The sequence below is a fragment of the Mus musculus genome, chromosome 13, assembly GCF_000001635.26.
Source record: "Mus musculus strain C57BL/6J chromosome 13, GRCm38.p6 C57BL/6J".
NCBI classification, from domain to species: Eukaryota; Metazoa; Chordata; class Mammalia; order Rodentia; family Muridae; genus Mus; species Mus musculus.
In genome coordinates this window covers 78124518-78140059 of record NC_000079.6, presented here as the reverse complement: position 1 = coordinate 78140059, position 15542 = coordinate 78124518, and the positions used below count along the sequence as shown (strand labels likewise).

The 15542-nt window shown below is 39.8% G+C and overlaps 1 protein-coding gene and 1 long non-coding RNA gene across 13 annotated transcripts in view; one reads left to right on the top strand and one right to left on the bottom strand.

The window, feature by feature from the left end:
* Positions 1-8180, top strand: part of Gm38604 — a 54031-nt gene extending 45851 nt beyond the window's left edge. The window contains exon 3 of the long non-coding RNA XR_873690.3: positions 7972-8180. This is a non-coding gene — a long non-coding RNA (predicted gene, 38604). The remainder of the gene's footprint in view (positions 1-7971) is intronic.
* The window catches only part of Fam172a (family with sequence similarity 172, member A), a 457564-nt gene that overhangs the window by 26181 nt on the left and 415841 nt on the right, over positions 1-15542 (bottom strand). The window lies entirely within an intron of this gene.

Below are 15542 nucleotides of genomic sequence, written 5' to 3'. Positions count from 1 at the left end.
TGGGTTTTTTGGAGCAGATGTTGCATTCCACTCACCAGTGATCGCAAGATCCTGGGTGTGCTAGGGTGCCTGCAGCGTGGAGAGTCCTCTGGGGACAATGGGGCCCTCCACGGAGTTCGCTCCCAAGATCCACATCCTATTTTCAGGAATTTCTATTAAGGTTTTAATTTATTTAAATTAATTTATTATTAAGATTACGTTTTATTTGTGTATTTGCTTGAGGCAGGGTCTTATTCTTTAGCTCAGGCTAGCCTCAAACTTGTGATCTTCCTGTTATAGTCTCTGGGAGCTCTGGGATTACAGGCATGAGTCACTTATGCCTGTCACAGTTTTTGTTGTTTGCTTTGTTTTGCTTTGTTTTAGAGAGAGAGAGAAAGAGAGAGGGAGAGAGAGAGAGAGAGAGAGAGAGAGAGAGAGAGAGAGAGAGAGAGAGAGAGAGCGCGTCTTATGTAGTTCAGGCCGTCCTGCATCTCACCATGGAGCGGAGGATGCTCTTGAACTCCTGATTATCCTGTCTTACTTCCAAGTGCGGGTTTCTAGGACTGTGCTGCCGGATCTGGCTTCATGTGGTATTGATGATGGAACCTAGGATTTACGCGCTACTCAAGTACAGCCATGTGATGTCTTCTCCACAGAACCACTATAATTCCTCTTTATGGGAATATTTTTATTGGTACATATTAATTGTACAAAATAACAGTGACACTGACACACACACACAAACACACACACACACACACAGACACAGACACACACAGATACGCATGTGCATGCTCATGTAATCATTTTTATCCCATCTTTACCTGCTTTGGATCTGTTTTTCCAGCCCCATTTTCTCTTCCCATTATTTTGTATCTTTTAAATGTTATTTTTTTCTTCAATGTAAAATTTCAGAATGAGAATTCTAATTAATTCATAAGTAAGTTTTCTGATATTTTTAGCAAATTAGCTTATTAAAAATTTAGGACGGAGAGCACGGGGGTCTGCCCGGCCTGAGAGGTTTGTGGCACAGGCGCCGGCGGGAGCCTTCTTGGCTCCGGGACTCCGCGGAGGGCAGGCTGCACGGGTGACCGTGTGGAATACAGAGTGCCAGCCGTTTCTGGGACGGGCGAGAGTCGCAGAGCTTCTGGGCGGCGCCATCTTCAGCTCCAGATAGCCGGCCACCTTCCTGGTGAGAGCACGGGGGTCTGCCAGGCCTGAGAGGTTTGTGGCACAGGCGCCGGCGGGAGCCTTCTTGGCTCCGGGACTCCGCGGAGGGCAGGCTGCACGGGTGACCGTGTGGAATACAGAGTGCCAGCCGTTTCTGGGACGGGCGAGAGTCGCAGAGCTTCTGGGCGGCGCCATCTTCAGCTCCAGACAACCAGCCACCTTCCCGGCAAGAGCCACAGAGCTTCTGAGGCAGCGCCATCCTCAGCTCCAGACAGCCGGCCTCCTTCCGGACAAGAGCCACAGAGCTTCTCAGGCGGCGACATCTTCGACTCCAGACAACTGGCCACCTTCCTGGCCAAAGCAACACAGCTTCTGGGAAAGATCCTGTTTTGGGCCTTCACCTTCAGCCAGGAGGAGGTCCAAACACCAGATAACTGTACACCTTCCCTGAAAGAGGAGAGCTTGCCTACAGAGACTGCTCTGACCACTGAAACTCAGAGAAGAGAGCTTGTCTCCCACGCCTGCTGATAGAGGGTAACAAAATCAACAGAGGAACAATCTCTTAACAAAGACAACTATAACAACTAACTCCAGAGATTGCCAGATGGCGAAAGGTAAACGTAAGAATCCTACTAACAGAAGCCAGGACCACTCACCATCATCAGAACCCAGAACGCCCACTTCGCCCAATCCAGGACACCCTAACACACCTGAAAAGGTAGATCTGGATTTAAAAGCATATCTCATGATGATGGTAGAGGACATAAAGAAGGAATTCAATAACTCATTTAAAGAAATACAGGAGAACACTGCTAAAGAGTTACAAGTCCTTAAAGAAAAACAGGAAAACACTGCTAAAGAGTTACAAGTCCTTAAAGAAAAACAGGAAAACACAACCAAACAGGTAGAAGTCCTTATAGAAAAACAGGAAAACACATCCAAAGAGGTGATGGAAATGAACAAAACCATACTAGACCTAAAAAGGGAAGTAGACACAATAAAGAAAACCCAAAGTGAGGCGACACTGGAGATAGAAACCCTAGGAAAGAAATCTGGAACCATAGATGCCAGCATCAGCAACAGAATACAAGAGATGGAAGAGAGAATCTCAGGTGCAGAAGACTCCATAGAGAACATCGGCACAACAATCAAAGAAAATGGAAAATGCAAAAAGATCCTAACTCAAAACATCCAGGAAATCCAGGACACAATGAGAAGACCAAACCTACGGATAATAGGAGTGGATGAGAATGAAGATTTTCAACTCAAAGGACCAGCAAACATCTTCAACAAAATTATTGAAGAAAACTTCCCAAATCTAAAGAAAGAGATGCCCATGAACATACAAGAAGCCTACAGAACTCCAAATAGACTGGACCAGAAAAGAAATTCCTCCCGACACATAATAATCAGAACAACAAATGCACTAAATAAAGATAGAATACTAAAAGCAGTAAGGGAAAAAGGTCAAGTAACATATAAAGGCAAGCCTATCAGAATTACACCAGATTTTTCACCAGAGACTATGAAAGCCAGAAGAGCCTGGACAGATGTTATACAGACACTAAGAGAACACAAATGCCAGCCCAGGCTACTATACCCAGCCAAACTCTCAATTACCATAGATGGAGAAACCAAAGTATTCCACGACAAAACTAAATTCACCCATTATCTCTCCACGAATCCAGCCCTTCAAAGGATAATAACAGAAAAAAACCAATACAAGGACGGGAACCACGCCCTAGAAAAAACAAGAAGATAATCCCTCAACAAACCTAAAAGACGACAGCCACAAGAACAGAATGCCAACTTTAACAACAAAAATAACAGGAAGCAACAATTACCTTTCCTTAATATCTCTTAATATCAATGGACTCAATTCCCCAATAAAAAGACATAGACTAACAGACTGGCTACACAAACAGGACCCAACATTCTGCTGCTTACAGGAAACCCATCTCAGGGAAAAAGACAGACACTACCTCAGAGTGAAAGGCTGGAAAACAATTTTCCAAGCAAATGGTCTGAAGAAACAGGCTGGAGTAGCCATTCTAATATCGGATAAAATCGACTTCCAACCCAAAGTTATCAAAAAAGACAAGGAGGGACACTTCATACTCATCAAAGGTAAAATCCTCCAAGAGGAACTCTCAATTCTGAATATCTACGCTCCAAATGCAAGGGCAGCCACATTCATTAAAGACACTTTAGTAAAGCTCAAAGCACACATTGCACCTCACACAATAATAGTGGGAGACCTCAACACACCACTTTCATCAATGGACAGATCGTGGAAACAGAAACTAAACAGGGACACAGTGAAACTAACAGAAGTTATGAAACAAATGGACCTGACAGATATCTACAGAATATTTAATCCTAAAACAAAAGGATATACCTTCTTCTCAGCACCTCACGGGACCTTCTCCAAAATTGACCATATAATTGGTCACAAAATAGGCCTCAACAGATACAAAAATATTGAAATTGTCCCATGTATCCTATCAGACCACCATGGCCTAAGACTGATCTTCAATAACAACATTAAGAATGGAAAGCCAACATTCACGTGGAAACTGAACAACACTCTTCTCAATGATACCTTGGTCAAGGAAGGAATAAAGAAAGAAATTAAAGACTTTTTAGAGTTTAATGAAAATGAAGCCACAACGTACCCAAACCTTTGGGACACAATGAAAGCATTTCTAAGAGGGAAACTCATAGCTCTGAGTCCCTCCAAGAAGAAACGGGAGAGAGCACATACTAGCAGCTTGACAACACATCTAAAAGCTCTAGAAAAAAAGGAAGCAAATTCACCCAAGAGGAGTAGACGGCAGGAAATAATCAAACTCAGGGGTGAAATTAACCAAGTGGAAACAAGAAGAACTATTCAAAGAATTAACCAAACGAGGAGTTGGTTCTTTGAGAAAATCAACAAGATAGATAAGCCCTTAGCTAGACTCACTAGAGGGCAAAGGGACAAAATCCTAATCAACAAAATCAGAAATGAAAAGGGAGACAGAACAACAGATCCTGAAGAAATCCAAAACACCATCAGATCCTTCTACAAAAGCTTATACTCGACAAAACTGGAAAACCTGGACGAAATGGACAAATTTCTGGACAGATACCAGGTACCAAAGTTGAATCAGGATCAAGTTGACCTTCTAAACAGTCCCATATCCCCTAAAGAAATAGAAGCAGTTATTAATAGTCTCCCAGCCAAAAAAAGCCCAGGACCAGATGGGTTTAGTGCAGAGTTTTATCAGACCTTCAAAGAAGATCTAATTCCAGTTCTGCACAAACTATTTCACAAGATAGAAGTAGAAGGTACTCTACCCAACTCATTTTATGAAGCCACTATTACTCTGATACCTAAACCACAGAAAGATCCAACAAAGATAGAGAACTTCAGACCAATTTCTCTTATGAATATCGATGCAAAAATCCTTAATAAAATTCTCGCTAACCGAATCCAAGAACACATTAAAGAAATCATCCATCCTGACCAAGTAGGTTTTATTCCAGGGATGCAGGGATGGTTTAATATACGAAAATCCATCAATGTAATCCATTATATAAACAAACTCAAAGACAAAAACCACATGATCATCTCGTTAGATGCAGAAAAAGCATTTGACAAGATCCAACACCCATTCATGATAAAAGTTTTGGAAAGATCAGGAATTCAAGGCCCATACCTAAACATAATAAAAGCAATCTACAGCAAACCAGTAGCCAACATCAAAGTAAATGGAGAGAAGCTGGAAGCAATCCCACTAAAATCAGGGACTAGACAAGGTTGCCCACTTTCTCCCTACCTTTTCAACATAGTACTTGAAGTATTAGCCAGAGCAATTCGACAACAAAAGGAGATCAAGGGGATACAAATTGGAAAAGAGGAAGTCAAAATATCACTTTTTGCAGATGATATGATAGTATATATAAGTGACCCTAAAAATTCCACCAGAGAACTCCTAAACCTGATAAACAGCTTTGGTGAAGTAGCTGGATATAAAATTAACTCAAACAAGTCAATGGCCTTTCTCTATACAAAGAATAAACAGGCTGAGAAAGAAATTAGGGAAACAACACCCTTCTCAATAGTCACAAATAATATAAAATATCTCGGCGTGACTCTAACTAAGGAAGTAAAAGATCTGTATGATAAAAACTTCAAGTCTCTGAAGAAAGAAATTAAAGAAGATCTCAGAAGATGGAAAGATCTCCCATGCTCATGGATTGGCAGGATCAACATTGTAAAAATGGCTATCTTGCCAAAAGCAATCTACAGATTCAATGCAATCCCCATCAAAATTCCAACTCAATTCTTCAACGAATTAGAAGGAGCAATTTGTAAATTCATCTGGAATAACAAAAAACCTAGGATAGCAAAAACTCTTCTCAAGGATAAAAGAACCTCTGGTGGAATCACCATGCCTGACCTAAAGCTATACTACAGGGCAATTGTGATAAAAACTGCATGGTACTGGTATAGAGACAGACAAGTAGACCAATGGAATAGAATTGAAGACCCAGAAATGAACCCACACACCTATGGTCACTTGATCTTCGACAAGGGAGCTAAAACCATCCAGTGGAAGAAAGACAGCATTTTCAACAATTGGTGCTGGCACAACTGGTTGTTATCATGTAGAAGAATGCGAATCGATCCATACTTATCTCCTTGTACTAAGGTCAAATCTAAGTGGATCAAGGAACTTCACATAAAACCAGAGACACTGAAACTTATAGAGGAGAAAGTGGGGAAAAGCCTTGAAGATATGGGTACAGGGGAAAAATTCCTGAACAGAACAGCAATGGCTTGCTCTGTAAGATCGAGAATTGACAAATGGGACCTAATGAAACTCCAAAGTTTCTGCAAGGCAAAAGACACCGTCAATAAGACAAAAAGACCACCAACAGATTGGGAAAGGATCTTTACCTATCCTAAATCAGATAGGGGACTAATATCCAACATATATAAAGAACGCAAGAAGGTGGACTTCAGAAAATCAAATAACCCCATTAAAAAATGGGGCTCAGAACTGAACAAAGAATTCTCACCTGAGGAATACCGAATGGCAGAGAAGCACCTGAAAAAATGCTCAACATCCTTATTCATCAGGGAAATGCAAATCAAAACAACCCTGAGATTCCACCTCACACCAGTCAGAATGGCTAAGATCAAAAATTCAGGTGACAGCAGATGCTGGCGTGGATGTGGAGAAAGAGGAACACTCCTCCATTGTTGGTGGGATTGCAGGCTTGTACAACCACTATGGAAATCAGTCTGGCGGTTCCTCAGAAAACTGGATATAGTACTACCGGAGGATCCAGCAATACCTCTCCTGGGCATATATCCAGAAGATGCCCCAACTGGTAAGAAGGACACATGCTCCACTATGTTCATAGCAGCCTTATTTATAATAGCCAGAAGCTGGAAGGAACCCAGATGCCCCTCAACAGAGGAATGGATACAGAAAATGTGGTACATCTACACAATGGAGTACTACTCAGCTATTAAAAAGAATGAATTTATGAAATTCCTAGCCAAATGGATGGACCTGGAGGGCATCATCCTGAGTGAGGTAACACATTCACAAAGGAACTCACACAATATGTACTCACTGATAAGTGGATATTAGCCCAAAACCTAAGATACCCAAGATATAAGATACAATTTCCTAAACACATGAAACTCAAGAAAAATGAAGACTGAAGTGTGAACACTATGCCCCTCCTTAGAAGTGGGAACAAAACACCCTTGGAAGGAGTTACAGAGACAAAGTTTGGAGCTGAGATAAAAGGATGGACCATGTAGACACTAGCATATCCGGGGATCCATCCCATAATCAGCTTCCAAATGCTGACACCATTGCATACGCTAGCAAGATTATGCTGAAAGGACCCTGATATAGTTGTCTCTTGTCAGAGTATGCCTGGGCCTAGCAAACATAGAAGTGGATGCTCACAGTCGGCTATTGGATGGATCACATGGCCCCCAATGAAGGAGCTAGAGAAAGTACCAAAGAAGCTAAAGGGATCTGCAACCCTATAGGTGGAACAACATTATGAACTAACCAGTACCCCGGAGCTCTTGACTCTAGCTGCATATGTATCAAAAGATGGCCTAGTCGGCCATCACTGGAAAGAGAGGCCCATTAGACACGCAAACTTTATATGCCCCAGTACAGGGGAACGCCAGGGCCATAAAAGGGGAGTGGGTGGGTAGGGGAGAGGGGGTGGGTGGCTATGGGGGACTTTTGGTATAGCATTGCAAATGTAAATGAGCGAAATACCTAATAAAAAATGGAAAAGAAAATTTAGGACTATGATTAAAATGTGCCTAGCTAAATTTCTATATCTATCAGTGAATAACTATATTAAATTCTCATTTGTTGACTGGGTCTTGTATATAAAGAAACTGACAAGCAGTAAAGAAAGAAACCATTTGCTATGTCAGTGCGAGCCTTACTGCTCTTTTGATGGTGGTCCTTGGAGGGTTAACTGTAGTAAAATTAAAACCAGGCAAATTTTGTACTTGCTAGGAGTTTTAGTAAGATGTTTGATACAGAAGACTGAAATCAGTAGCTAAAGTTTCCAAAATATTTGAGACTTATATTTAACTATGATAATTTCCCCAAACTCATTAGAAAATGTACAATTAACTACATATACTTATGCTGAGGGCTTAGAAATAGTGTACACAGCTGAACTGAGAGACTTAATGATTAAGTTCTATTTTTGGCTCCTCTACCAATATGCTTGCAATTCTGGGTAAGCTTTTAAACTTTGTTGTCTTAATTCTCTCTTTTTAAGGCAGAGTGAGTATTGTTTTCCACATGAGGACCTCACAGAGTAACCTACTGAACTAACAGTACAAATGTAGCAAAAGAGCACAGGTAACCCTCTGCCTCCCATGATTATTTCTGTCCCCCTTCTAATTGGATTTAAAACATCCTCACTTGGGCCTTTCTACTTGTTACATTTCTTATGGTCTGTGGGTTGTGTCCTAGGTATTCTGTACTTTTAGGCTAATATCCACTTATCAGCGAGTACATACCATGCATGTCCTTTTGGGTCTGAGTTACCTCACTCAGGATGATATTTTCTAGTTTCATGCATTTGCCTACAAAATTCATGATGTCCATGTTTTTAACAGCTGAATAGTATTACAATGTGTGAAGAACTCAGGCTCTAAGACAAACAATCAATAAATGGGATCTCATGAAGCTGAAAAGCTTCTATAAGACCAAAGACACCATCAACAGCAACCTGCAGGTGACTGGGAAAAAAATTTTCACTAACCCTACATCTGACAGGGGCCTAATAACCAAAATATTTAAAGAACTCAGGAAGCTAACTTCCAAAAAACCCAAAATAACCCAATTAAAAATGGGGTACAGAGCTAAACAGAGAATTCACAACAGAAGAATTTTGAATGGCAGAGAAGCACCTAAAGAAATGGTCAAAGTCCTCAGTCACCAAAGAAATGCAAATCAAAAATGACCCTGAGATTCCCTCTTACTTCAATCAGAATGGCAAAGATCAAAAACTCAAGTGACAACACATGCTGGCCAGGATATAGAGAAAGAACACTTCTCCACTGCTGGTGGGATTGCAAGCTGGTACAACCACTATGGAAATCAATCTGGCAGTTCCTTAGAAAATTAGAAATAGTTCTACCTGAAGACCCAGTTATACCACTCTTGGGCATATACCCAAAAGATGCCCCACCATACCATAAGGATGTGTGCTCCACCATGTTCATGAACAGCCTTATTTGTAATAGCTAGAAGTTTGAAATAACCCAGAAGTCCCTCAATGGAAGAATGGATACACAAAATGTGGTCCATTTACACAATGGAATACAATTATTCAGCTTTCTTACTTTTTCTGTTGTGCTTTATTTTTTTGATTTTTTTTTAATTGTCTGTTTGCTCTCTAAAGAGAAAGAAGGCATGCAGTTGGATGGACGTGTAAATGGGGAGAATCAGGGAGGTGATGGGGGAGGGGGAATTAGAATACATTATATGAATTTTCAATTAAAAATAAATAACTACCATAACAAATATCCAAGAGAGGATAATATAGTTCAACGATGAAACAAGTTATCATTCACAATCCAATACAATAAAATATGTTAATAGCAAATCAGAAAAAGACTGAAAAAGAGCAAAGCACTGTTAAAAACTGAACAATAGGATCGCCAAAGCTGAGCATCAAGTCAAGAATGGTGGCAATTTACACTTGAAACTTATCACTCAGAAAGCTGAGGTGGGAGGCAGCTGGGTATGGTAGCACACACACCTTTAATTCTAGCATTTGGGAGTCAGAGACAGGCAAATCACTATGAGTTTGAGGGAGTTCGAGGCAAGCCATGGCTACTAAAAAGGAGAACGAAAGAACAAAATATTGACTGGAAAAATAGCAAAGAAATATAAATGTAGCATAAGCAACATTATCAATATCGACATGATACTTACATGGTCTAGTTACTGTAATTAAAACTATAATTAAAAATACCATAATAATGAACATCCATGAAGGTACAGCAACTCAGGTAGGACAAATGCCTATATATCACTCATGAACAGGTGAAAATGTGTAATTATTTTTTGAAATCACTTGTCAGATATTTGAAAAGTAAAGCAAAATACACATATGACTGTATTCTTGTTATGGGCTGTTTATTCACAATATCTCCAAGTTGAGTATAGTTCTAATGCCCGTCAATAGAAAAATGGGTGAACTGTAAGAAACTCACCATGTGAATACTACTTAGCAGTTACAAATCAGTGAATATGATGGTTAGTTTTAATTGTCAACTGGATAGACTTAGTATCACCAGGGAGATTGCCCCTGATCATGCCTGTTAGGAATTATCTTCATTAGATAAACTGATGTGAGAGGGTCCATTACCACGGGTGAGATCATTCTCTGGGCAGGGTGTGTGTGTGTGTGTGTGTGGGGGGGGGGGGGTCCTGCACCTCATAAAATAGAGAAAGCAAACAGCACCAGCATACAAATCACTTGTCTTTACTTCTTCTTCTTTTTCTAAAAAAAAATTTATTTATTTATTATATGTAAGTACACTGTAGCTGTCTTCAGAAACCCCAGAAGTGGGCATCAGATCTCATTACAGATGATTGTGAGCCACCACGTGGTTGCTGGAATTTGAACTTGGGACCTTTGGAATAGCAGTCAGTGCTCTTAACCACTGAGCCATCTTTCCAGCCCTGTCTTTATTTCTTGATTGTGGATGCAGGATGGACCAGCTTTTTAAAGCTTCTGATTCTTTGCTTTCTGTACTTTGGACTGTACTTTGGACTATGATCCAAAATAGACCATTTCTTCCTTAAGTTGCTTTTATCAGAGTGTTTAATACAGCAGTTGTTAAAATAAGACAGTGATCTACTTGATAGTTTGAAAACATCTGATTAGGTGAATAAAACCAAACACAGAGTAAAGGCTGTATATGCTACTTATATGAAATTAAAAATGGAAAAAAATACGGTGATAGAATTCAGAATAAAGTCTGAAGAGTATGATGGGGATTTTGGCAGGGGAGGACTCACCAGAAAGAAATGAAAAAAAAAAGGTCTGTGTGGCCAGTAGGTCACAGTTCACCACTTTCAAATTTTAGCTCGCTGCTAGGGGTCTGTGAGGAGAAGAATGTGATGGGTAATTACCCTTGAGATTATGAAAAGTACAGGTATAACCTGTTCTGTGGATCCCTTCCAAGATACATTATCAAGAGAGAGACCATCATATATTATAAAATATACCAATTCCAATAAAGAAACAATTCTCAGCATAGAAACAAAAGACAAAATGTAAAACAAACATAAAAACAGAAAGAAAAGTTAAGAACTACAGAAGGCAAGACAGGATCTGAGAGAGAGAGCTGTAGAATCTGGCCTTCAACTTCCTGGTCTCCAGACCTACGGGACAATATGTTTTTGCATTATAAACTACTTAGCACAAAAGGCACTGAGACATAGGTATATGTACTTTTTTGAGCCCAACAAGTTGAAAATAGAAAATCTGATATAAAACCTATACCTAAATTATAAAAAATTAATCAAAATCAAAATAAAAAATTACAAAAATGTACCAAGGTATCATACCTCAGCTACATATAGAATAACAGTCAGTTTACATCAGTGAATAAGCTCACTTCATTGATTTTCCTGTTTTTTAAAATTCTTTTGAGAATTTCAAATGATGTATTTTCATTAGATATATTCATTTTCATCCTCCCAGCTCCTCCCAGATCCACCCTCCCTTTCCTGTTCACACAACTGTGTGTTCTCCAACCCCTTTTTAAAACCTACTGAGTCTCGTTTGTGCTGCCAATATTCTCGAGTGTGTTCTTCTACTGCATAGTGGTCAATTGACCAGGGACTACACTAGTAAAGAAAATTGACTCTTCCTCCCGCTGGAGCTATTAGTTGCCAATAGCTCCTCAGTTAGGGGTGAGACTTCATGCTCACTTCCCCTCTCTCTGCTGGGAGTTTTGTCTGATTACAACTTGTATATGCTGTTATAATCCCTGGGAGTCCAACTCCTCCACCCCTACCCCAATAAGATGCAGAGACGGTCATTGCCTATTTGGAAATTCAGTCATTCTGAAAGTGCTAAAAATCAAACCAACCTGTGAAGACCAGGATTTTCTTCTTATGTTTTGGCTCTAATTGATTTAGAGTCTCTGAAAAGAATAGACTTATCAACTAATCTATAGCACCAAATCTGAAATCAATTTTAATGAGATTTCAAAGTCACTATATTTGCCTACAGGATGGTGATGTTTTAATCAAGTATATTTGGTAACTCTTCAAGAAAAGGCCTTGCCCGATCTATATGATGTGATGTCTGACTTTGCAGATAACACAAAGTTGTAGTACTTATGCTGCTGTCAGTCAGTGCAGGCAATGCTTGAGCACTGAAGGATTGGCAAAGCTTCCATCGTGTTGAAAATTATAGTCCCAAAAGGACAGTCTGGTAAAAATTCATCAACCCTTTTTATTATGTAGATTACTAATATGAGTCATTACATCCCAAAGCAGCAGAACTAATGGGCATATAGAATAACTTAAACTCTCTGACATTTTAGTGAGCTATCTGACCATGAGGTAAGAACATAGCCTGGCAAGTATGTACTGTTTTTCTCAGAGTAAACAGAGACAATGTAGTATATTTTTATTTGAGCAAAAACTACTTGAAGTTCAAAACTAGTCAGATATTGAGAGCCTCAGCTGGTCAATGTGAAGAGAATGAGAGATTGTAGAGCGCTCAGCCCTAAATGGAACATATTTATATTTACATTTATTTGTATATATTTATCACCTTCCCTGCAAAGGTTAGAGATTTTCATGAAAGAGGGGGTGAAAAATTATAAGAGCCAGAGGTGAAGAATGACTTTAAGGAAACAACATACATCATACATAGCAAAGTGGTTACACACATGAACTCACAGCTATTGTGAGAGTGTACACACAAGACCTGTGCACCCTGCAGCCGCACAAAATCAAAGCATAGAGGAGAGAAGGTGGACCTGAAATCCTACCATTTGATGAGGAGCTATTGGCATTTGAGAGCTGTCGGGAGAGGGAGCGTTAGTTTTTCATTAATGATGTGATCCCTGATAAGTTGACTCAGGTCTTTTCCCTGGCCCCCAAGTCTAGCTGAGCAACACAAACTGAACTTGATGGGGGAAAAAGGAATCTTAAGATTGGGAGGAAATGTTGGGAGGTTGGTTATGGGAAGAACTGTGGGGAAAATTGTGAGTATGCCAAGTATGTACGAGATTCTCAAAGAATGAAGGGGAATATGGTTAAAATTGGCTGGTACTGAACAAAAAGTTGTAGGTAACAGTGTGGAGGATTGTGCTATGGGAAGACTAAATAAGTTAATCTTCAAAATTTTCTTGGATGAAAAGAAAACAGGAAGAAGCAGTTTTTACTACTAGTGGCCCACTCTAAGTAGAAATGTCTACATTAGTTTAAGACTGCTGTCCTTTAGTGATCTGTTTACTCAAACAAACAGTGCTTAAAAATTGGGCACTCATAGGTATGAGAATAATGCTAGACCCTTATCTTTACCATGCACAGAAATAAAATCTAAATAGATTAAAGATCTCAATCTAAAATCTAAAATCCTCGACCTAGAGGAAAAACAAACAAACCAAAAAAAACCAAACAAACAAACAAAAAAAAAAAACAGAGCTACAAAGACACAGGAATAGGCACAGATCTTTTTAATAGAATCTCATTTGTTCCAGAAATAAGGGCAGAAATTGACAAGTGGGACCTCATGAAATTAAAAAGCTTCATACAGCAAAGAAACATATAAGCTGAGTGAAGATTTATCTATAGCATAGGAGAAATTCTTTGCCAGCTATATAGAAGGCTAGTGTCTAGAATATATAAAGAACTAAAACAAAAACTAAACACCAAGAAAATAAAAAGCCAATTCAAAAACAGGCTACAGAAGTAAACAGATTTCTCAAAAGAAAAAAAGTGTTTAACATCCTTATTATCATCATCAGGGAAATGAATATTATAAACTATGTTCACCTTAACATAGCCAAAATGGCTATTATCAAAACAAACACACAAATGAATGAATGAACAAATGAACAAACAAAACAAAACAAAACAATGACAAAATAATGAAAGGGTTTGGGGTCTTTATGTATTTTGGGTGTTAGCCCTGTACAGGATGTAGTGTTAGTGATATTTTTTCCCATTCTGTAGACTGTTGTTTTGTCCTATTGACAGTGTCCTTTGCTTTTTCATTTCATGGGATCTCATTTATTTACTGTTGATTTTAGTGCCTGAGCTACAGAAAGTTATTTTGTGTGCCAGTGCGTTCAAGGCTATTTCCTACTCTCTTCTATCAGATTTAGTATATCCAGTTTTATGTTGAGGTGTTTGATCCATTTGGACTTGAGTTTTGGGAAGGATGATAGATATGGATCAATTTGCATTCTTCTACATACAGATATCCAGTTAGACCAGCAACATTTGTTGAAGATACTTTCTTGTTTTACACTGTATAATTTTGGCTTTTTTTGTCAAAAATCAAGTGTCAATAGGGGTATGGAATTACTTCTGGATTTACATCTAATATATATATATATAGAACTCAAGAAACTAGACATCAACAAACCAAATAATCCAATTTAAAAATGGACTACAGAGCTAAACAGAGTAATCTCTAATGGCCAAGAAGCAATTAAATAAATGTTCAATATCCTTAGCCAAGAGGGAAACACAAATTAAATAAACTCTGAGATTTCATCATACATCTATCTGAATGGTTAAGATCAAAAAATCAAGTGACAGCTCATACTGGTGAGGATGTGGAGCAAGGGGAACACTTTGCTATTAAGAACGAGAACATCCTGGGTTTTGCAGGCAAATGGAAGGAACTAGAAAATATCATCCTGAGTGAGGTAACTCAGACCCAAAAGGACATGCATGGTATGTACTTACTAATAAGTGGATGTTAGCCACCCCTCCCCAAAAAAGTACAAAATACCTGATACAGAACTCAAAAAGGTCAACAAGCTGAAGTGCCCAAGTGAGGATGCCTCAGTTCCACTTGGGAGATAGAAGAAAGCAATCAAGTTGGGAGGGACCTGGGAGGGAAAGTGGAGGGGGTTGAGGGATTGGAGTGGGGGAGAGGGGAACCTGATCTGCTATTGGGTGAGGGAAAAGGACTGAAGCCCTGAGGGCCAGCAGAAAGAATGGAAATAGGCAACCTCGAGAAATAAGAGGTTGGGGGGGGGGGGACCCTCCAGAATGGACCAGAGACCTGGAAGGTGAGATACTCCCAGGACTGAAAGGGAGGAACCTTAGATGAAATGCCTGACAGTAGGGAGAGGGAACTTATAGAGCCTATCTCCAACAGGAAGACAGGGAATCAAATGAGGGAGGGGGGGAGGGGGGCATTCCACAGTCACAACTCTGACCCATAATTGTTCCTGTCTGAATAAATTACAGGGATGGAAATGGAAAGGAGCCTGAGGAAAAGAAGGTCCAGTGACAGGCCCAAAGTGGGGTCCAGCTGAAGGGGAGGTCCCAAGGCCTGACACTATACTGAGGCTGTGGAGTGCTCACAAAAAGAGACCTAGCATGACCGCACTCCAGAAGACCCAACAAGCAGCTGAAAGAGTCAGAGGCAGATATTTGTACCTAACCAATGGACAGAAGCAGTAAACTGTGTTGTTGAACACATCCCCACTAAAGATGCACTATCAGTGAACAGTCTGAAGCTCTACAGTGTGTGCAAATGGAAAGTTACAGTGAAAATCTGGGGACTCTTTCTATAGCCTCATACATTAACAGTCTTAGATCAAGGAAGAATGCACATCTTGAATCCAG